This window comes from Leopardus geoffroyi, chromosome B2 (assembly GCF_018350155.1).
Source record: "Leopardus geoffroyi isolate Oge1 chromosome B2, O.geoffroyi_Oge1_pat1.0, whole genome shotgun sequence".
Taxonomy (NCBI): Eukaryota; Metazoa; Chordata; class Mammalia; order Carnivora; family Felidae; genus Leopardus; species Leopardus geoffroyi.
The window spans coordinates 72,395,017-72,419,307 of NC_059332.1; the positions used below are offsets into that span (position 1 = coordinate 72,395,017).

The following is a 24,291-nucleotide window of genomic DNA, read 5'->3' on the forward strand; positions in this document are numbered from 1 at the left end:
TCTTATGAAGGAGGAGTGATAACACTCAGAAAAATAGATTTTATTTTGTTTTCTTTCAGGGTACACACACATACACACACGTATATGTACATATGTATGTATATATGTATATGTACATGCATGTACATGTATGTATATATGTATATGTACATGCATGTACATGTGTATATATACACACACATTAGGAAAACGGTTTTTTTTTAATTTAATGGCTATTTCCTTATTATATCTGGCAAGTAGAATGTGTCAAGAAAAGATTGTTTCTGTTTGTAGAATGCAAAATATTTTCAAACATATTTAAAAATAATGAAAGATACAATTGAATATACTTTTGTAAGTATTCCTTTGCATTCTGATTCAGCTTTTATAATACTTAAATATTTTACATTAGGAGATGAATTCATGCTGGCTCAGTGATTCATCTCAGAAATATGTATGTGAAGCTTATGTTAAAATTCTAGGAAAGAAGTAACTTTGCAGGTACTGAAATATATTTCATATTAAATATATAATTAAAACTGTTATACTAAATTGTTTTTGAGAACAGAGCCTAGATTTTTCCTTTCTTTTGTCTGTCTTTCTTTCTTTCTTTCTTTCTTTCTTTCTTTCTTTCTTTCTTTCTTTCTTTCTTTCTTTCTCTTGTTTTCTTTTGATCCTAGATTTTTTCCTACGAGTTTTGTGCTCTCTTGTGAGTGCCAAAAGCTTAAATACATCTTTTTATTTTGCAGAATTTTGAGTTGTATAATCATGATATAATCAACATGAACAGTGTTGGAGGACTGGTTGTTTGAAATGCTGACTTGTCTGGCAAAGCCATATGTTGTCAAGTAGGTGATAGAAGCATTTCTAATACAGCTAGCACAGTATTTGTCATAGGTCATTGTAAACCAAAGGCATTTGCATTTTCTGACTGGTCAGACCTTGACAACAACGAGTTCTATCATTAATTGAGGTTTTATTTTTGTTTAGCTCTAAACTATACTTTGGATTTGTGGTTTTCTTCAGTTACACTGTGAAAGGGAAAATACTCTATGAAGTTCTGCTGAAACAAAATTCTGGGGAAAAATGAAATATGAGCTATTCTGTAAAACATGGCAATGTGGACATACGGAACAAAGCAGTATTTATTAGAAAACTTCATCTATGAGGTGGCAGCACTACTTTGGTTTGAGATTCACAAACATCAGTGGGAGCTTAAATGGGATGATGGTGCTCTAAAAAAAAAAGACAATTTCCAGTGTTCATGGCAAGAAATATAGATAGGACCTTATTTTATTAAAACTAGGAAAAAAAACATACAAGGAAAAGTCTTCACATGATATATTACCTGAACTCAAAGAATAACTCTGTTGTATCTTCTGGCCTTAGTTAGCGGCATTTATATAACCCTGTGTCAGGATCCTCTGGTGCTGATGTGGTGTAAATGTAGCAGACTAGATGGAGAAAAGTATTTTCAAAACTAGCGACATGTACTTAGGAGTTGTAACTGCATAAGTGTGGCAAAAATAGATGACAGACAAAGAAAACTAAACATTAGGGCAGAACATAGGAAATCCTAAGGAAAAAAAGAATCTTAGAGAATGTCCAACCCAACTTCCCACTTCCTGTGCTCCCTGGGAATGTTTTTGCATGCTCATGAGTATGCCCACACAAACCCACCCATGGGACAAACACAGGCATCTGCATAAGAACCAGTAAGGGTTTGTAGGCCTAGAGCAAGTTAAGAAAAGACTAGAGTCTACTCTGCTTGTGCCAAAATCTCTTTTTTAAAAAAAATTAGTCCACAATAAAATGAGAACAATAAGAGTGTTGTTTCCTTCCCTTATTTAATGGAAATAGAAACTCTTCAAACTTCCACATTCCTCCTTGGGAAGGACAGTTTTTTATTCTGCGATTTTGTCTATCTTCCTTTTACATATGTTTTTCTCTTATCAATGGATTGTGTTAATTGGCTTTTGTGTTAATGTCTTCGCCAACAAGTCAGCCTGGTGTTAATCATCCATTTCTTTCTTTTTTTGTGTGTAGGCGATTGTACCAATTCATAAAATGGTGCTATATATTATACAGCTGAAGGTTCCACTTAGATGGGTCTCCAAGAAAATATTAATAGGAACAGCCTGTACTAAAAGGAGTGTTCCAAGACTGTTCAGCTTTTTCAGTAATTTTTAAAAAAATTTTATGTGGGGGCACCTGGATGGCTCTGTCGGTTGAGCATCTGACTTCAGCTCATATCATGATCTCGTGGTTCGTGAGTTCGAGCTCCATGTTGGGCTCTGTGCTGACGGCTTGGAGCCTGGAGTCTGCTTCAGATTCTGTGTCTCCCTCTCTCTCTGCCCCTCCCCCACTTGTGTTCTGTGTCTCTCTCTCAAAAATAAATAAACATTTAAAAAAACTTTTTTAAGGGGCACCTGGGTGGCTCAGTCAGTTAAGTGTCTGACTTCTACTCAGGTCATAATCTCCCAGTTCGTGGGTTCAAGCCCTACATCGGGCTCTGTACTGACAGATCAGCTCAGTCAGTCTCCCTCTTTCTCTCTGCTCCTCCCCAACTTGTGCTCTGTCTCTTTCTCTCAAAGATAAATAAACATTAAAAAAAATTAAATTAAAAAAATTTTAATTAAAACTTATACATTTCAAGGTTTTAAATATGTTGGAGCTAAGTAATTAAGGAATTCAATTACAGGTACTATTGGGCCATTGAAGTACAAACTAGGTAATTAATTTCAAAGAGATACATTTTTAAAGTTTTTTTTCCCTCCACTTTAATTCATTTTTTTTTACCATTTGCTATGGGTTTGCTGCTACTCTGTTTAAGGAAAATAGGGGATGTGAAAAGTGAAAATAAAGGATGTATAGCCAGCATTTATTATGCTAGACACCATTTTAAACTTTTTACCTGGGTCATTTCATTTATAATACTGTTAATACAAAACTGTAACCAAAAAAAAAAAAAAAAAGTGATACTATCAAATAGAACCCCTTCTGGGCTGCATTTTACAGATGAAAGAACTGAGACACAGAGAAGCTTAGCAACCTGATCAAGATCACACAGCTAGCAGGTAGCCTATTTAAACCTTGGTCATCTGATGATAGACTGTTTAATTTCCCTAAAATTTGTCTGACAGAAAAACAAATACTGTATCTCTAGTAAAAGTTAAAAAAAATACTTCCATTAAATATTTGTAAGCACACTTATGAAGAATTTGAACCACTGGAATTAGTTTTAGGATGACTTTTCCATCTGTTTTAATATACTTTTATTGATAGAAAAACAAATGCTGCATATAATCCCTAGTTGAACAATCCTTTGTATTTTTAAGCAGCAAAATAACGTTGTAAGCATTTTAAATTATGAAATTATGCCACAGTTGATATCACCATAGATTTTGGCCAGGTTGTTTTTTTGTTTTTGTTTTTGTTTTTACATAAGTAGGTATTATTTGTAACATCATGTTTGTGATAATGTTATTTGGGTTTTTTTTTTTCTTCAAGAACTACAAGGTTTCATTCTATACAATTTAAAAGTTTGTAGATAATCTAAGTTTTAAAATATCAATTAACTTCCACATTAATGATAAGAGAAATTTGGCAAGCAAACTTTCTGACTTACTTTACAATTGTTCAAAGACAATGGAAATAAGTAAATTGTTAGATGGTATGTCTGTATGTTGTGGGTTCTGAGTGTGAAGTTTTTGATCTTTAATTAGATGTTCAACTTGTAATGTTATTTCCCAGCATTGGTTAATAAGCTTATTCTGTAAGACGACCAGACTCTTGCCTAAGAAATAGAAATGCAAGGAAACTTTTCCATATTTTAATATCCTTTAAAACTTTTATTTTTACTATGCTCTAGAATTTAAAATCAATATTAAATATAAAAGAGGTGAAATATATAATGAGTTAATTGTATACATCTTTTAAAAAATTACATTATCAACAAACATGAACAAAAGCTATAAGTGGGCATGAATCATTGTAATGATATAGATAGTTGGAGAAGGAATATAGGTTTTAGATTTTCATTACCTAGTTGACTCAGTTAAAAAATACTCTTAAAAATAACAATATCAAGAAAGCACAGCTGTTATTCAGCACTTGGTTGTTTTTAGTCACTAACTGATTTCTGTGGACTCATGTGCCTGGATTTTAGTTTTACTAGTGAATATCTTATTTGAATGAATTGTGAATAGAGTTGAGGTACTCATAAAACCTTTGGGGAAATTGTATCTCATTTTTGGGGGGCACTGGAGCATTTTGGGGTTGGTAATTTGCAGGTCTAGAGACTGGATATTGTTTGCTGGTCTTACAGCTCCAGTCCTCACTCAGGAGAGGAGCTGTTCTATGCTTAAGCTGGAAGCTTCCCTCTAGGCACAGGAGAAGGTAGTGAACTTACTTAACATCTTTTTTCCCCTCAGCTTTGTTTTTAACTTCCTATTTCCCTAACTTTGTTATTGTGCCATCGTTATATTTCCTATTAATTGTGCTTATTTCCATGGGGAGAAGAAAGTGGAGAAATAATGGTTCTTAGGTCGTTTGCTCACACTGATATTTCAGGGAAATCAACTAACCCTGTTTTCAACCTACACTGTTATGATGGAGGTTGCAGGAACCTCTAAAATGTCAGAGTGAGAAAATTGTTCATGACCTCTTAACAGCTCAAAAAATATTGGATGCAGTTTAACACCATCTGTGAATTCTTTTGAGACTCTGTCACATCTTCTTTCTTTACTATTCTTCCTTGCTCCTCCCAATTAAAGACCCCCCCTTTTTTAAAAAAACAATAATACTTTACTCTTTTTTTTTTTTTTTTTAAATAATGCTTTCCTCACTTAGGGCCTCCTAACCATTTGCTGTTTCTTCCATATATCTTTAAAAACTAATGATTTTATGAGCCATTTAAGTATCATCCTGGGGACTTGTTAGTTGACTTTGAAATTCCCTTTAGTTGTGGAGTTTATTATTGAGTTGCTTGGTAGAAGCTTGGGAGCACAGTGTGACTACCGATTAAATTTTTCTTGGTCTTAAAGATGAACAGATGCTACTTCTTTCAAAGACAGCTATTGTCTGAAAACGTTAACTTGAGTACTTTTATAAAAGGCTTTTAGAAAATACAAGTTTTATATTTCAGATCACTTATGGTGTTTTAGAAATCACAGCAAACACTAATTTTTTTCTTCTAAGATTCTAAATGACTCTTTAAGGTAACAGACAGGTTCTCTGCTGTGAAGCTTTAGATGGAGATGCCATGTAAATTTTTAACTCCTAAATTCGTTAGGTCTATTTGCTCTACCCCAGCTCTTTTTACAGAAATTTGAAGGAAGAAATGACATATTGCTGAAGCAGCTCATGCACAAGGTTCTAGGGATTTGTAATCTTATTTCTGATTGATAGATGAAGGCCTAATGCTCAATATCAGTTAAGAGTGAGGTATGACTGAGTGTCATAGTTTTGTGTAATTTGGTCAACGTCTTCTTGAAGTTAGGATGCTAATTTAATGGGGAGAAAAAGTAAAAAAATGGAACCAAACTAAAGATTGTTTTATATGAACACAAAGGAATGTTGGAAAGAAATAAAGTTTAGAAAACAGTTTATAATTTGCTGGAGATAAGGAAGGCTATGGTAACAATAACTGATTAATTCAAAAGCAGTTACCATTCTGATGAGATTAAATGCTCTGAATTACACTTGTAAAAATGTCGTAAGAGTATAAAGTAGACATGTTAGCAATGTTATGGTATTTTCATTGGTTCTTATTATAAGGGGCTTTTGGCAAATCTGGATTGTCATTGTTATCTTTAGTGGGGTAGAGATCTGTTGATATCTTTTACCATTGCTGCATTTTGGATTTGGGATTTCTGGATCTGATTTAGTGGGCTTGCTATAAATTTTTACTTGTTTTCTAATGACCCCTCCAAACTTCTGAATTTAATTTTGTGGATGTCAGTTTAATGTATAGTTCTGACTTTACTAGAAAAATAAAAATGAACCAAAATTGACCCAAGAAGAAAAAGAACTCAGATCTTCCTGTAGTTTGAAAGAAATTCAGCCAATAGCTTATCTTCTCTTAAAGACAGCAGGCACATTTGATTGTATAGGTAAGTTCTACCAGAGTTCAATGTTTTATATGCTTATAGACTAGAAATTCGTCTAGAGAATAGAAGAAAGATCCTGGCCCATCTCATTTGATGAAGTTGCTATAACTTGAAAACCAGAAAAGGACAATACAAGAAGAGAAAACTGGAGACCAATCTCACTCATAAACTTAGATGCAAAGTTCTTATAGCAGATTCAATCCAGAAATATTGAAGACCAAGTTGAAGTTATTTCAGGAATGGCAAATTGGGTTAACTCTGGACAGTCCATTAATATAATTCATTATGTTAGCTGACTAAAAGAAGAAAAACTACACAGTCATCTCAGTGAATGTACAAAGAATAGTCAGTAATTTTTAGAACTTACTTATAATTAAAAGTAGGAAAAAATTCTTAGCAAATTAGTAATTTCCTTTACTTGATCAAGGCCATCCACCAAAAATATATAGCACACCTTATATTTTTTTTTTTCAACGTTTATTTATTTTTGGGACAGAGAGAGACAGAGCATGAACGGGGGAGGGGCAGAGAGAGAGGGAGACACAGAATCGGAAACAGGCTCCAGGCTCTGAGCCATCAGCCCAGAGCCTGACGCGGGGCTCGAACTCACGGACCGCGAGATCGTGACCTGGCTGAAGTCGGACGCTTAACCGACTGCGCCACCCAGGCGCCCCAGCACACCTTATATTTAATGGTAAATGTTGGAAGCATTACTTTTTAAATCAGAAGCCAGGGTACCTACTGTAACTAATTATTGCTATACTAGATGTCCTAGCCAGCACAATAAGCCAAGAAAAAGAATTGAAAATTCGTAAGAATAGGAGAAAAGAAGAATGAAAATTGTCATTTATTGATGGAAAATATGATTTTCTACAAAGAAAACCCACCTTAATTGCTTATTAGAATTATTGCTTATTAGAATTAATTGGAGAGTTTGACAATATTTCTATAGATAAACCTCAAATACAAACTGAAAATAAATTTAAAAAAAACACTTTAGTATCTACAGCAGCAATTATAGTTGTGTGACAGTAATCTTTAAAAAATTACTGAGACCTTGATGGGAAAATTATAAAACTTACAAAATCATTTAAAAAAACAACTTTTAAATGATTTTTTAAAGACTATGTTTATAGATAGGGAAGTTGATTACAATAGTAAGTCGTTGTTTAATCTATAGATTGAGTCCAACCTCAAACAAAATCCAGACTTTTTTCTTGAAACTGACAAATTGATGCTAAAATGTTATGTAGGAAGAATGAGATGAGGCATAATCTCTTCTTCAAACTAACCCAGAAGGAGAAGTGCATGTGCAGATAATGTTAGCATCGCTTACACAGCGCTGAGAACTGTCTGCCCTGCCACTCACCTGCAGAGCCATGGGACCAGATCAGTGGATTCAACTTGATTAATGCTCCTAGTATGTTCATGCCTACTGTCTCATAGAACTGCTTTCAAGGATTAAATGAAAAGGAATGTATAAATCACTAATACAGGGAAGGTTTTGACTGACAGTGGTTCAGAGCAGTGACCGCAGAGCTACACGGCTTAGATTGAAATACAAGCTCCAGCCCGTATTTGATGTATGAGCTGATGGGCATTTGATCTTCTTCTGCTCCAGCTTCCTTGTCTGGAAAATGAGAGAAATAACTGTTTGTTTGGGGTTTTTTTTGTTTTGTGTTTTGTTTGTTTTTTGGTTTTTTTGCAAAGTGTTATTGTGAGGAGTAAATGAATGAATTACTTCATGTAAAACTAGCACAACATTATCTGGTACACAGTACTCAGGAAGTATTTGCTGTTACTGTTTTTATTTCTTTACATTGTTATTCTTTTTCTCAAAATACTTTAATCAATGTGCCAGCTTTTGAAAATACCTTGTTTTAGGTTTAATTCAGTGTTAAAATGCTGGTGTTAAGGGCGCCTGGGTGGCGCAGTCGGTTAAGCGTCCGACTTCAGCCAGGTCACGATCTCGCCGTCCGTGAGTTCGAGCCCCGCGTCAGGCTCTGGGCTGATGGCTCAGAGCCTGGAGCCTGTTTCTGATTCTGTGTCTCCCTCTCTCTCTGCCCCTCCCCCGTTCATGCTCTGTCTCTCTCTGTCCCAAAAATAAATAAACGTTGAAGAAAAAAATTAAAAAAAAAAAATGCTGGTGTTCAAACAGTATATATCTGAAGCGATAAGAACAACAGATAGAATACCAGGTTTATTTAACAAATGAATACTGAGCACCTACTATAGGCTGGGTTTAAAGAGGAGCTAGCAGGCCAAAGATACAGGTTTAGTGAAGACAGACATTTGTGGGCAAATGTGATTTTCGAGATGCCAGTACAATGGCAATACATAGACAATACAATCTGAACATAGAGAAAATTATGCCTGAACGAACCTAAGAAAAGCAGTCAGAAGGCTCCTAAAGAATGTAGGATTTTCTCGGAGACTTGAAGAATGAGTAAAGGTATCCTAGACAGTAAGCAGCTAAGCCAGGGCTGATATGACTGGAGTTCCATTCATAGGAAGGAAGTATTTAATAACCTTGTGGCAACAGGATGTGTGTTGGTGGAAAGACACTATCAGACACAGATGAAGAATTTTGTTTCACTTAGAGAAAATGATACAGAAACTTATGAAACAAATCCGGTGAGGACACAGCATGCTGTCACATGGAGGTATAGCTTTGCGTTTTCCAGTGCAGTCAGGCAGCTGTGGATTGATACCAGGCCCAAACACTTCCCTTTGCCTTTGTCCTGACCCCAGCTTCCTCCTGGAGATTCTCCTTCTGGAGACTGGCTCCAAGCCCACCTGCTAATCAAGAGCGACTGGCTGGTACAAATAAACCACAGCACATTTCTGAATGGTATTTGTTGTGAGACTGAGGACGTGAAGGTCAGTTTCCAGAAGCATTGCTCATTAGGCCAAGCGCCAGCCCATCTGAGACCTGTACATGAAATTTCTTCACCCTTGAAGCAGAACTTGGGTTCTCAAGCCTCTCCTGTCATTTATGTTACATAACCAGCAGTTTATTCTGAGATTTGCTCCTCAGTCCTTCAACGGGTCTTCACCACCAACTTTTCTTTTCCAAGGGGAGAAAAAGGCTTTAATTAAATAGCCTGGGCTTAGAATCTGTTACACGATAGCTGTGTTTTCTTGGGAAAGTGATTTTCTTTTATACATCTTAAGTTCCTTATCTGAAAAATGGAGACGATCAATCTAACATGCACTGATCATATGCAATAATGTATGCAAAGTGACTAGTACATTGCCAAATGCATAACAGAAATGCAGTAAGTTATTTGTATTATTTTTTCCACCATCTAAAATTGGACCATATCCAATATTAAATGTCTCTGCTCCCTCCCTGTCAGTGTTCTGTGCTTCACAGCGCTAATGATTTTCTGTTACCTTTTTTTCAGACACATCCCCCATGAAAGAGCATGTTTCTCTTAAAATTTCAGTTGAGTACAATGAAACTTAAAAAGTCTCCAGATGTGTCCATTACTGTCTACAAAAATAACTTCTAGTGAAAAATGTCAGTATCATACAGAAAGGGTAACAAAACTACAAAATACATAGATATTTTAAAAAATTTATAATTTATTTGTGTTCACTTTTAGGCATATTCTGTTTTAATATGGGACATGGTCTAAATGTCCAAGTTGCCATTTGTTCTCTACAATTTTAATATTTTGTTACAGTAGTTCCTCATTATAAACCTATTGGATATTTTCTGGTTTACTATTAAAAATATAGACTATTGGCTGTGAATTTGAGGAACAAGAATGCATTTACCTAGGGGCACCTGGGTTGGACCTGGGTAAGTGTCCAACTTCATGCTCAGGTCATGATCTCACGGTTCATGGGTTCAAGCCCTGCGTCAGGCTCACAGCTGACAGCTCAGAGCCTGGAGCCAGCTTCAGATTCTGTGTCTCCCTCTCTCTGCCCCTCCCCCGCTTACACTCTGTCTCTCAAAAATAAACATTAAAAAAATTAAAAAAAAAAAAAGAATGCATTTACCTACTATTTTTCTATAGCCACTTCAATTTTATTAAAATATTTTTCTCTGAAATAGTTACCTGTTGTATAATAGTGAATTTTAGTTCTTTTAGAGAGGAAGTAGTTTTATCAGGTATTTTAGCCTGTTGTTTATTTCATCTATAAAATGTAGCTCATAGTATTTCACTGGGATGATGTGAAAAGGAGTTCTTTGAATATTTATATAGCACCTACTGCAATATCGGACACGTAGTAGGCACAGAATAAATGACCATTTCCTTCTCTGTCTTCTTTGTTGGCAACATTGAGTTAGGGCACAAACTGGTCTGCAGGAGAGAATAGAAGGAAAAATGCTTTATCAATTGGAGCCTTTTAAAAAGTAAAAATATCTGTCAGGGATATCATCCCACCAGGCAAGTTGTTGGACTAGAGTGACCTCTCAGGTTTCATTCAGATTCTGTAATTTCAAGTTTCTGAAGCGGTGAAAACAACTGGTAGGCTTCGTTAGGTAGTACAGTCTCAAATTTAGGATAATTTAGTTTGACAGTTAAATCCTAAAACAGATGTTAAAACATTTACAAACCTCAGTGAGCTATTTTTTAATTGAGCGTCCAATCATCTTAAGAACTAAAGTTATACTTGCTTATCTTAGATTTTCCTTGAATCATAATGATTTAATTTGTAAATGAAAAGTAATTCTAGTTCTGTATCATTATACGACATAATATTCAGCGAATCTCAAACACAAACAGGCTATTTTTTATTTCACTTTGCACCCGTGTTTTTTTCCATATTACATGGTCATTATTTTAATTCTTTACAAGGATAAAAATATGCTTCTTTCCATCAGAACTTCCCAGCAACTACCAGGTTCGTATTATATGATTATATGATGGGTAACAGCATAAGCAAATGTGTTTATGATGTCCATTCTTCGTTCACTTTATCCTCACTCTTAATTAATGGAGAGAATTATGAAATCAAGATACTTCCCACAGGAGTTCTTAAAATAAAATGCCTCAGACCACTAACATTTGCCTTGTGATTTTTGCTTTCTTTGCCTAGAAGTACTGGCAAAAATGAGAGGAAAGGGATCTTACTTGTTTTGATCTCTCAGTGGTAACAAGTTATTGTTTCCCTGCTTCTTGGGCATGGGGTTTGTTCCAGAAAGCTTTGTGGACTGGCTCCTCGTCTCATGCACAGACTGCTCTGACCTTGGATTGCAATGGAGGGCAGAGACCGTTTAGGAGCACTGAACAGTGTGACTCTTTTTCTGTTTGTTTTTAGACATTCTGAGTTGGCTCAAATCAGCCTTCCCAGAAGAGAATCTTGGGGTGGGGTTTAGAATCAGAGCAGCATTCCTCCAAGGATGAAAAAGATTTATGCTATCAGCCTTTTATATTAGGTACTCTCTCTGGGCTTGCTCTGATTCTCTAAAAGGTTTTCCTTCCAATTCCTCTCAGGCTTCATTGAGCCATCAGGGTCAGATGTGGCCTTCCTCTCAGCCTGGGCTTCTAACACAAACTTGGAGCCTCTGCAATGATCCCTCAAGGGGCAGACTTGACTGAGAAATTGAAGACCCCTGTATTAGTTTTCTATTGCTGCCACAACAAATTATCACGAATGTAGTGGCTTAAAACAACATAAGTTTATTATTTTACAGTTCTGTACATCTGGATTCAACACATGTCTCACTGGGCTAAAGTGAAGACGTTGGCAGGGCTGCGTTCCTTTCTGGAGGATCCTCTAGGGGATCATCCTTGCCTTTTCCAGACTCTAGAGGCTGGTTACATTCCTTGGCTCATGGCTCCATCTTCCTCCATCTTCAAAGCCAGCACTGTTGCATCTTTCTGTCTTCTTCTGTTGTCTTAGCACCCTCTCTCTGACCACAGCTGGGAAAGTTCTCCAAATTTAAGGATTCATGGAATTAGACTGGCCCTACCTGAATAATCCAGGTATTGGTTTCATCTCAACATCCTCGATCTTAATTAACTTCTGAAAAATGCTTTTTGCAGTGTCCGGTAATATTTCCACAGCGTCTGGGGATTAGGACGGGGGCATTTTTCAGGGCAATCACCCTTCCTGCCACAGTCTGCTTCCCTTTGTGTCAGCGGGTCACACTAGTCTGGGGACCTGAGGGAGACCAGCATCCCTATTCTTCCTCAGAGCAGGCCCAGGATATAGTTATTTTAAAAGCACAAAACCCAGTGCATAGATAAAGGCTTCTCAGCCTGTTGCCCTTCTGTTTAACAGACTGGAATTCTGACTGTCTCTCCCTCTAATTCCCTCCAGCAGCTCTACGTCTTGCTTTGACATGTTTTCTCCCCCTGAGTTCTCAAAATGCCAGTTTTCTCTTCTTCCTGTGACTTTCCTCAACTCCTTGCATCAGGACGTACACTGTGCTGCCCAGAAATGGCAGCGAAATCCCAACAACGGTGGGTGTTTGGGCAATAATTCAAAACCCTGTTGTCTCCTACTTATTCCCATTGAAGCTTTTCTCTATCAAAGCAGGTTGAGGCTTCTAAAACCAGATGAGAAATTTAATCACTTAATCACTCAAGTGTGCAAAGTATAAGGATAATCAGATAAAAAGTTTAGGGCCCCTCTCCTCAGGAAGCTAACAATCTAATAGGCAGATATGCAGTGTGATCATTGCCATTACAAGATGGATGGATGGATATGTGCGTACATTTATATATGTGCACGTGTGTGTATTATCATGGGAGCTCAGGGAAGGTAAGCCCTCAAGTCTTCCTGGGGGATTCAGACACAGTTGTCCAGAGGCAGCTAGGGTTGGGCAGATGATGGTATGACCAGGCTAACCAGAGAAGTCTTCTGCTTTTACCCTATCTTTGTGGAAAGAGTTATGCTTGTGGAATTTTTGATGTGGAAAAGAATTCTGTGGCACAACTTGCATTTTTTTTTTTTTTTTTTTTTTTTTTTTTTTTTTTTTTTGCTTTCTCTCCCCTTGCTTTTAAAAAAAACCAATAGGAATCCAAATACTGGCTGACACCTTACTGAGAGCGTAGTCTTGCACAAATTTCTTAACCTATCTTTAGTTTTTCCATTGGGGGCACCCATCTCGCTGAATTGTTGTGAGGTTTGAATGAGTTAATAACGTTAAGCGTTTAGAATGGCATGCAGCATACAAAAAACATTCAATAATTGTTGTAATATATTACTGTCACCATTTATCATCATGATATCTCTTGAATTACTCATCACTTTTCTGCCATCATAATATGGAACAAATGTCTTGATTCAGACCAGCTTTTCTCTCTTATTTATGTTTAGGAGTTGCCTCGGATGCATAAGGAACCTAGATGTCCTCTGATTGTATTCCATAAGTGAAGTCATGTGAATACAACCTACAGACACAGAAATGTAATATAGGAATTGTCAGTTTCCGCAAGATAATTTATAATGCTTAACTTATATTAGGAATATAGCTCACATTTTTCTTTAAGCATTATATGTTTATAAATTTGGTGAGATAATATGGAGAATGATAATTTAAAAGAAACTAATTTTTGCTATGCTTAAGCTATATGATTAGTCTTTTTTTTAAATTTATTTTTGAGAGAGGGAGAGAGAGACAGAGCATGAGCAGGGGAGGAGCAGAGAGAGAGGGAGACACAGATCTGAAGCAGGCTCCAGGCTCTGCGCTGTCAGCACAGAGCTCAACGTGGGGCTTGAACCCACAGACCGTGAGATGACCTGGGCTGAAGTCGTATGCTTAACCAACTGAGCTACCCAGGCACCCCATAAGCTATATGATTAGTCTTAAATGTGACCTTCAAAGTAGCTTCTTTAAAATATGAATAGGATTGTAGAATCAATTGTTTTTTTGGAGTTGGATTATCAGCCGTATGTTATATTTGCTTATGAATGTTTAATAAAATAGGAAACATTGTATAAGTGTTGCTAAATGAATATATTGCTAAATTTTAAATGTAGCAAATATAAGCACTTTCTCCTTAGTCTCAAATGAGCGAAATGAAATCTGACTCATACCAAAGTGAACATGTGTTTGTTTTTTTAATAGAGAAAGCATGAATTCAACTTTCATGAAAGCATTATAAATAAGACTAAGTCCTTTTTTCTACCAAATTTGATAGAGTATGTTTATATTTTAAATTTGCTTTAATTACAGTATCATATTGTAAGTAGTAACCAATATATCCATACATTATTTTCTTTTAGCTTCTTGCTTTATAATATATGTAAATAAACATTTTCTTACATTTATACATGTACAACAACCATACTTTTGAAATGTAAAGGCTTCTCAGAGATTATTTTGGCCACTGAATAAATTAAACCTTCGATAATCTCACAAAAATGAGATGTTTCTGCACTATACCTGTGACATGCTCTCCCCAAAAAGTATGAGATTAATAAAAATCCAATAAAAATACCCAGAGACTGTATACCCCAGGATAGAGTCTATTATGATCTAAGCAAGCTCACATTATAAAAGTTGTGACATCTTATCAGAAAAAGAATTAGACAGTGTAGGTTATCTAAGCTGATATCAGCTACCTAAAGCTGATAGCTTTCATTTCACATGCCACTCCTGTCATTTTGGGTAGGAGCTACCTCCAGCGTGTGTTGAGAAGGCTTCTGCATTCAGAGAAACATGCCGCCATCTGATCTGCCACAGGCGGGGAATGACAGCAGTGGGTGAGGAGTGGCACACATTTTCCATCCTTAAATGTCTGGGTGGAAGGGACATAGAGAACAGTAGACCCCTCATCTTCCGACTCATAACTTGGGATCTTTCCCCAATTTTGTTGAATCACCTTTCCTGGAAAACCCTGTTTCTGTAGTCCTATCCTTTGTCAGGGAGGATTACCTAAGCAGGACACCTGAGGAATGGTCATAGTAATTTTTTTTTTTCCTTTTCACCTTGATAAGTGCGGTCATCATCTGTCACCATACAGTGTTATTAAAATATTATTGGCCATTTTCCCTGTGCTGTACTTTGCATCTCCCTAATTTGTTTTGTAACTGGAAGTTTGTACCTCTTAATGCCCATCAGCTATTTCATCCATACCTCCACTCAGCTCCCTTCTGGCAAACACCAGTTTGTTCTCTGTGCTTAAGAGTCTCTTTTTTTTGGTTTGTTCATTTGTTTTGTTTTTTAGATTTCACATGTAAGTGAAATCACATGGTATTTTTCTTTCTCTGTATCTGACATATTTCACTTAGCGTAATACCCTCTAGGTCCATCGATCTTCTCACAAATGGCAAGATCTCATTCTTTTTTTTATTAAGTAATATTCCATTGTATGTATAATATATAGCCCACATTTTCTTTATCCATTCATCTGTTGATGGACACTTGGGTTGCTTCCATATCTTGGCTATTGTAAATAATGCTGCAATTAATATAGAGGTGCATATAATCCTTTTGACTAGTGTTTTTATATTTTTGGTATGGGGTAAATACCCACTAGTGGAATTTCTGGATCATATGATATTTCTGTTTTTAATTTCTTGAGGAACTCCATACTGGTTTACAAATTGGCTGCACCAAAAACAGTGCATGAAGTTTTCTTTTTCTACACATCCTTGGCAACACTTGTTGTTTCTTGCGTTTTTTTGTTTTTGTTTTTTTTTTTTTTTAGCCATTCTGAAAGGTGTGAAGTGATATCTCACTCTAGTTTTGATTTGCATTTCCCTGATGATGAGTGATGTTGAGCATCTTTTCATGTGTCTATTGGCCATCTGTATGTCTTCTTTAGAGAAATGTCTGTTCATGTCTTCTGCCCACATTTTAATTAGATTGCTTGCTTTTTGATACAGAGTTGTATGAGCTCATAGTATATTTTGGATACTAACCTCTTATCAGATATCTGCCCATTCAATACATTGCTTTTTTATTTTGTTGATGGCTTCCTTCACTGTGCAAGAGCTTTTTATTTTTGCTTCTGTTTCCACTGCCTGAGGAGACATATTTATAAATATGTTGCTAAGGCTGATGTCTAGGATTATGGCCTATATTTTCTTGTGGGAGTTTTATGGTTTCAGGTTTCACATTCAGGTCTTTAATCCATTTTGAAATTATTTTTATGTATGGTATAAGAAGGTGTTCCAGCTTCACTCTTTTGCATGTAGCTGTCTGATTTTCCCACACCATTTATTGAAAAGATTGTCTTTTCCCCATTGTATATTCTTACCTCCTTTGTCATAGATTAATTCACCATATAAGTGTAGGTTTATTTCTGGGCTCTCTATCCTGTTCCGTTGATCGATGTGTCTGTTTTTGTGCCAGAACCATACTGTTCTGATTACTATAGCTTTGCAGATTGCTTTGGCTATTTGAGGTCTTTTGTGGTTTCATATAAATTTTAGGATTATTTGCTCTAGTTCTGTGAAAAATGCCATTGGTATATTAATAGGAATTGCACTGAATCTGTAGATTGGATTGAGTAGTATGGACATTTTAGCAATATTAATTCCTAATCCGTGAGCATGGTATATCCATATGTTTGTGTTGTCCTATAGTTTTGTGTTGTGTTTCTTAATAGTTTTCAGAGTATAGATATTTCATTTCCTTGGTTTATTCCTAGGTATTTTATTCTTTTTGCTGCAGTTGCAAAAGGGAATTGTTTTCTTAATTTCTCTTTCTGCTACTTCATTATTAGTTTATAGAAAATGCAACAGATTTCTATGTATTAATTTTGTATGCTGCAACTTTACTGAATTCATTTATTCTAATACTGTTTTGGTGGAGTCTGTAGAGTTTTTGATATTTAGTATCATGTCATCTGAAAATACTGACAGTTTTACTTCTTCCTTACTAATTTGGATGCCTTTTATTTCTTGTGTGATTGCTACAGTTAGATCTTCTAGTACTAGACTGAATGGTCATGGTAGTTAACTCACATGGACATAGATGAATTGCCATCCATGTGGTCATGAAGATTATGTTGGATTCCTAACGTGGGAGCTTGATAAGAGCCGTATCCAATACTTAGTCCTTTTGAAACCTAAAAATGTATATTTTTCATTAACATAACTGCAACTTATTGAATCCTCAGAAACTTTCAGAGAACCCAAACTTGCCTAAATTTTAAAAAAGGGATGTTTAAATGCTGGATAATTCTTCACACATCATCATCTTTAATGTACTTCAACTAATATGAAACAGGAAAATAATGTCTCATATTCTTGAGAGCTATAAAATATTCAGGAGTTATCAAAACATAAAATGTTCCTTTCCTGATCTTCTGTTTCTATGTACTCCCAGTTACAGTTTGTAAAATTAAACAACTACATGTGAGATATTCCATAGAAAAATAGGATCGGAAATAAAATGTGTTTCCTCATCTAATATGTATATTGTAGTGTTTTGTTGAATATCAAATGTTAAATGAGCTCAGCGGATATTTACATGGAGTCTACCACATGTGTTGGGCAGTAGAGAAGCAGTGATGAGTAGAATATGGTACTTGCCTTCAGGGAGCATTCACTTAAGAGGAGAGATGCTCTAATTTGTATCATCACTATATAGAGCATATAATGTGTATATTTTTTAGCAGCCAAAAGGTGAGTACTTTTTCAGAATACTGCCATCATTTCTCCTTTATTTACTATGAAGCTTCATTTTCAAGACCATGGAAGCCAGCTGGTAGTGTCTGTATTCTAAACAGAAATGAATTCATTAGGAACTGGGAGCTGCTTAGCCACCTTTAGTTGGAGACTTTGCCAAAGTGACTTGTGGTTGTGTGGAAATGGAAAGCAGAGCCATTGGGAAATATATTCACAACGGGAAGACTTTAAAGTTGCAGAAATAACATGAATCAAGAATAGTATAAAATTATAATTTGTCCATCACCAATAAACATTCATGGAAAGCCCCGAGTGACTGGCTCTGGATTTTACGTTTTAGGTTAAACTTGCTTTTGCCTTTGGTTTTTGCTGTCCTGTAATTGCCCAACATGTTCTCTGTCAATTTGCCTAATGATTTTTTTTTTTTAAAATATAGTCTGGTGTGTCTGGGGGTTAAAAAAATTAATTTTTTAACTCATTTTGGTGGATTCATAACAGTGTATAAAAGAGCATATCAATTAAAGACTCAGGCTCTGGAAATGGACAGAGGTGGTTTCAAATACTGTTTCTGGCACATGCAAACAGGACTAGTGACCTACCTCTATGCCTCAGTTTCCTCGTCTCTAAAATGAGGATAATGAAGTTTCTTTCCTCTCACAGGGTTCATGAGGATTAATGACATAATGCAAGTCACACTTAATACTGGCACCCTGGTAGATGAAGCTATCTATTTGTGATAGTATTATTAGTGTTATTTCAGTTACCAAAAGACACCTTTGTAATTTTTTTCTGCTTTCGAAGTATTATCTCTTGAAGTATTGTGTTACTTGTGAATGCATAGCACAAATAGGCCTTTTTTTAATGATCATTTTTGTCTCTGAAAACACACAGAAAAGAAATTCTGGTATCTCATTTTCTTTTAACACACACACCACCTCCCACCACAAAGAAATTTTAAGGCACTATAACACCTTAAAGGAGTTTTTCTGAATCAGTTTAATAAGTGGGTTTACACATTATAGAGACCCATTTCCAATTGTTCTGTAGTAGAGAGGAATTTGATGACCATTTTGTGTGCACTGATTTCTTTTAGTATTTTTCCCTTTAGTATTTTTCCCTTTAGTATTTTTCCTAACATATACTTTCTCAAGCAGTATTGTTTCCCTTAAAATTCTGGCACTTTAGCTATCATAAGTTACATATTCCTAGAGCTGTTTTCTGCACATTGATTTTGTTCTTCTCTTTTCCCAACTTCAGGGGACGTTTGGTGAAAAAAAGTATTATTTCTCCTCTTTGCTATTTTCTACCAGTCCAGCTTAAGGGAGAAACAGCTGAGAAAAATTCATTGACTCCAGTGATTCAGAGGTCATTTGTAGCAGCTGCACAGTGGTATAGTGGTTCTCGATCCTACTTGTACAGTAGAGTCTCCTAAGGTTTTTAAAACTTCTAGTGACCTGACTATACCTCAGACAATGAAATTAGAGCCTTTGGGGTTTGGAACTGAGACATCAGTTTTGAAGCCCTTCAAATGATTTTTTTTTTTAATGTTTATTTATTTTTGAGACAGAGAGAGACAGAGCATGAACAGGGGAGGGTCAGAGAGAGGGAGACACAGAATCAGAAGCAGGCTCCAGGCTCTGAGCTGTCTGCACAGAGCGTGATGCGGGGCTCGAACTCACGGACTGTGAGATCATGACCTGAGCCGAAGTCGGACGCTTAACTGACTGAGCCACCCAGGCGCCCCCTTCAAATGATTTTAATATGAGCCCTACACTGGGAGAGTGTTATGTAAGACACAGATTAGAATAATTGCAAGAATGAGTGGCAGGGGAAGAAACCAAGACAGGAAATGTGGACTATCATTTTGTTAAGTTTTCATCGTTAAAGGAAGAAGAGAGATAGGACTGTACCTCAAGGAACCATAGCTTGTACATATCAGTAACAATTTAGTAGCATATTTGGGTCAGCATACATAGCAGGGAGGCTCAGCCAGTCCCTTAGGGTGGTGAGTTGACAATTTAGGGGTCAGGGATGAACCTGAAGTTCGTAAAACCTCTAAGTAATTTTGATACACCTCTCCTTTCCCCAGTAACCTCTCTGCTGTCCCCATCCTTCTTTCTTTCAGTTGGTTGAGCGTCTGGTTCTTGATTTCGGTTCAGGTCATGATCTCAGGGTTGTGGGATCAAGCCCTGCATCAGGCTCTGCGCTGAGCATAGAGCCTGCTTGGGAAACTCTCTCTTACTCCCTTTGCCCCTCTTACCTGCTCACCCTCTCTCTCTCTCTCTCTTTTCAAATAAAAATTAAAAAATAAAAATAAGGGCACCTGGGTGGCTCAGTTGGTTAAACATCCAACTCTGGGTTTTGGCTCAGGTTATAATCTCACTGTTCGTGAGTTTGAGCCCCGGGTCGGACTCTGCACTGACAGTGTGGAGCTTTCTCTCTTCTTCTCTCTCTGCCCCTCCTGCGTTCTCTCTCTCTCTTTCTTTCTCTCTCTCCACAAAAATAAGTAAACAGACTTTGACAAAGTAAAGATGAAAAAATAAAATAAATATGTAAAGTCATATTTCCTGAACCAGAGACTAATGTCAGGAGAATGGAATATGCCAATTTGCTAAATAAGTAGAGGCCCACGCTTGAACTGGGGAAAGTGTCAGCTTTCCCCCAAATACATGGGGATATCATCATATTTCTGGAGATTATCAGGCAAACAGATTGCTATCCTTTTTTTGGTTGCTATTTTATAGAAAAATGTGGTTCCTGGGTATATCATTTGAAGATTCTACAAACTCTGCCTAGAGAATGGAACAAATGCTAATGAGAGCTTTTTAAAAAATGTATTTTTAAATTTATTTATTTTGACAGAGCAGGGGGGTGGGGAAGAGAGAGAGGGAGAGAGAGAATCCCAAGCAGGCCCCATGCTGTAAGCACAGAGCCTGACATGGAGCTCATAGTCAGGAACCATGAGATCATGACCTGAGCCAGGAAATCAAGAGTCAGATGCTCAACCAACTGAGCCACCCAGGAACCCCGCAATGAGAGCTTGGTAAAGGACTGTCAAAGCCTCCTACACAGTTGAAATAAAAGAAGGTTGTTAGAGGTCTGAAGACTGTTTAGGATAAAGCTCATAACTATCAGTCTTAGAACTGTTTTGTGTTTAGCTGTAATTGACAAATGTTAGGTTGATCTGTTTAATGGTGACAATAATGTTCTTAAGAAATGTTTAGTATCCCAAAGCAGTTTCCTAACAAGAGAATAAACAAAACCACTTGCTAGTTTCTGGAAATTTAAATTGTCCAACTTAATCACCTCTCTTCAATTTGGGATTAAAGTTTGGGACTAAAATTACTTGAGAAAAAAACCCTGTGACTTCACTCCAACCATGAGAAAATCATCAGACAAAGCCCAGTTGAGGGACATACTACAGAATACCCGACCAGTACGCCTTAAAACTGTCAAGGTCATCAAACACAAAGAAGGTCTGAGAAATGTCACAGCCAAGGAGATGCTAATGTAACAAGACAAAATAGGATGTAGGGCTCTGGAGTGGAAAAAGGACATCAGCAGGAAACTGAGGAAATAGGAATAAAGAGTAGACTTTAGTTAATAATAATGTATTGACATTGTTTTGTTAATTGTGACAAATGTACCATTACTAATGTGAGATGTTAGTAATAGTGGAAGCTGAGCATGCGGTATGTGAGAACTCTGTACTATCTTCACAATTTTTTCTGTAAGTGTAAAGCTATTTTAAAGTTATTTTTTAATTTTGGGGAACATATTTTGCAGAAAAGACTTTCTACCACAAGGCAACGGCAGCCGAGCCTCAAGCTACTGCTTGACTAAGGCCAGAAGTCCTGTGTTCTTTGGAGTCCTCTGTGCAGTCATTGAGGCTGAGGTAGCCCTGAGATTTGACATTTGGACTTCTTCTGGGCCTATGACCTTCTTTCTGTCTGGCTGTCTGTTTCACTATAATGTAGTATAGGTTAAGAAACCAGGAAACTTACATCCACTGTGTGGCAAGCACGTACTGGACTTCACTAAAATTAACACATCCAATTTTTAGAAGCTTGTGTAATAGACCTACTATTTCCACAAATGAGAAAAACTGAGATTCAGAAGACTAATTTTCCCAGAGTCAGATGCTTCCTGTTAGACTCCACCCAAGAGCCTGGTTATTACTTCAATTCTAGGCCTTTATACCTCCTTATATGTGTGCCTTCATTGTGTTTTGTTTTTGTTTTTGTTTTTTTAAGTTTATTTACTTATTTTGAGAGAGAGTGAGTATGAGCTGGGGAGGGGCAGAGGGAAGTGGGAGAGAGAATCCTAAGCAGGCTCCACACTGTTAGGACAGAGCCAGATGCAGGGCTTGATCCCACAACAATGAGATCATGACCTGAGCTGAAATCAAGAGTCAGATGCTTAACCCGACTGAGCCACCCAGGTGCCCCAATGCCTTCTTTGTTACGGAGAGATGCACATCAGCAAGATATTCTTTTTAACCTATACCTTTAAAAAATATTTTAAATAAGTGTTTGAATGATTAGAAGCACTCAGGAAGTTGCAAAAAAATAGTACTCACAGCCCTCTGTACCCTTCACCAAGTGTCCCTCCATGGTGACATCTTATATAACTCTAGTATGATATCAAAACCAGGAAACTGACATTGGTACAATGCTGTTAACTAGACTACAAAACTTTTCACCATTTATTCAACCTATATTTGTGTGTGTGTGCACGCGGTTCTATGTAGTTGTGTCCCCTGTATAGACTTGAATAGACACCACCACAATCAAGATACAGAATTGTTCCATCACGATACCTTTTTATATTTGCACCCTCCCCCATCTCCAGTCCACTGTCAGCCACTAATATTTTCTGCATCTCTATAGTTTTGTCATTTCAAGAATGTTTATATGAATGGAAGTTTTTGAAATTTGACATTGTTCACTAAGCATAGTGCCTTTGAACTCCATCCAGGTTGTTGTGTATATGAATAGTTTGTTCCTATTTATTACTTATTAGTTTTTCATGGTATGTCTGAACATACCACAATTTTTTAACCATTTCCCCATTGAAAGACAGTTGAATTGTTTTCAGTTTTTGCTATTATGAAGAAGTTGTTGTGAAATTTGTATGTTTTTGTGTAGATATGTTTTCACTTCTGTGCGATAAATTCCCAAGAGTGCAAGTGCTGGGACATATGGTATGAGTGGATGCTTAGTTTTATAAGAAATTGCCACTCTGTTTTCCAAAGTGTCTATACCATTTTACGTTCCCCCTACCCATGTATGGGAGATCTCCACATTCTCACCAGCATTTGGTGTTGTCACTATCTTTATTTTTAGTTCAATAGGTACGTAGTGATATCTCATTGTGGTTTTAATTTTCATTTCCCCAGTAGCTAATGTGTCGAATATTTTTCTATATACTTATTTGGCATCTATCTCCTCTTTGATGAAATGTCTGTTCCTGTGTTTTGCCCACTTTCTAATTGGATCATTTCTTTGTTTACTGATGAGCTTGGAGAGTTGTTTACATATCCTGTGATATAAGACCTCTGCCAGATAAGTGATTGGCAGGTATTTGATTCCAGTCTTTCCTGTGCCTACATTTGCTAAATCAAACATTTTACCATGTCTTAGAGGTTCTGATTTTCCCTTGAGGGATGCTACTACCTTTTAACCTCAGGAATTTATGCTTTCGCATTTCATCATCAAAGAAGTTTTTGTCAGACTTCTGGGTTTTTCTTACAAATGAAAGAGTGTTTTCCCTACCCCCTCTGCCCTCCTTATTCACGAGATTCTGACACTTCTCTTTGATGATGTCTTCCCCACCCATTTTATTAATAAGATATTTTTCACCAATATGGCCAACTCTTAAGTACTTTTGATCTCCTTACTATGGAGTTAGACCCTTTCAGTGTTTATTCTTTTTTTAAAATGTTTTATTTTATTTATTTTGAGAGAGAGAGAGAGAGAGAGAGAGAGAGCGCACACAGGAGCGAGCACTTGCATGTGTGAGTGGGGGAGGGGCAGAGAGGAAGGGAAAGAGAAAATCCCAAGTAGGTAGGTTCCATGCTGCCAGCCGCAGAGCCCAACCCTGGGCTCGACCCCAGGAACCATGAGATCATGACCTGAGCCCCAGTGTTTATTCTTAAACAAGAGCATTTTGTGATTTCTTAAGGTCCTTGGGGCTTCTTTTGTTTTCTTCCTTTTATTTTTGTTTGTTTTGTTTTGGCTCTGTGGCCATCTATATTATCATTTTTTTACCATTTGAGTGTCAAAATGGTCATCTGACAACTTTGAGTCTAAGCTTTGTCAAGAAATCAGGACTGAAATTCTTTTTGTTCAGTATCTATTGGCTTCTGTTTTCAGTATTGAAGGGCAAATGACTCTCAAGCCCTTGCCCTTTTCCTTGTCTGAAAAATGTGAAGATAAGGGAAAACTGGAGTTTTCCAAGTAAACCTCTATTGAGTGAGTGCCTGCTGTGTGCCAGACATTGTATGCTAGGATGACTTCTATTAAAGGGATTCAGGAAGGGCATTTACTCTTTCAGTGACTGGAGTTCAATTTCCCTTATTATCATGCTGATCAATGTACCCTGGCAGGCAGTGTGAATGATTAAGAGAAGCTAGAGCCACACTGTCTTGTCACTTACC

The 24,291-nt window shown here is 36.8% G+C and overlaps 1 protein-coding gene across 2 annotated transcripts in view; it reads left to right on the top strand.

Annotated features, from left to right (window-relative positions):
• BCKDHB (branched chain keto acid dehydrogenase E1 subunit beta) overlaps nt 1-24,291 on the top strand; it is a 205,007-nt gene that overhangs the window by 161,412 nt on the left and 19,304 nt on the right. The window lies entirely within an intron of this gene.